This window comes from Apaloderma vittatum, unplaced genomic scaffold (assembly GCF_000703405.1).
Source record: "Apaloderma vittatum isolate BGI_N311 unplaced genomic scaffold, ASM70340v1 scaffold6208, whole genome shotgun sequence".
In the NCBI taxonomy this organism is placed as follows: Eukaryota; Metazoa; Chordata; class Aves; order Trogoniformes; family Trogonidae; genus Apaloderma; species Apaloderma vittatum.
This window is the reverse complement of record NW_009730113.1, coordinates 1-220: the sequence shown is the minus strand read 5'-3', so window position 1 is coordinate 220 and position 220 is coordinate 1.

Sequence of the window (220 nt, the reverse complement as noted above, 5' to 3'; positions counted from 1 at the left end):
GAAAGCCACATGTGAGCTGTCAATTGGATCTCACTGCAGATCAGGGAACATGGGGAGAGAAAACTGAATCTGCTGTTACAACAGCCCCAGAAAGATCATGGCTTCTGTATGGTGCAGGAACGAGCACAGGGTTATCACAGAATCACAGAATGTCAGAGGTTGGCAGGGACCTCAAAAGATCATCCAGTACAGCCTCCCTGACAGAGCAGGATCCCCTACA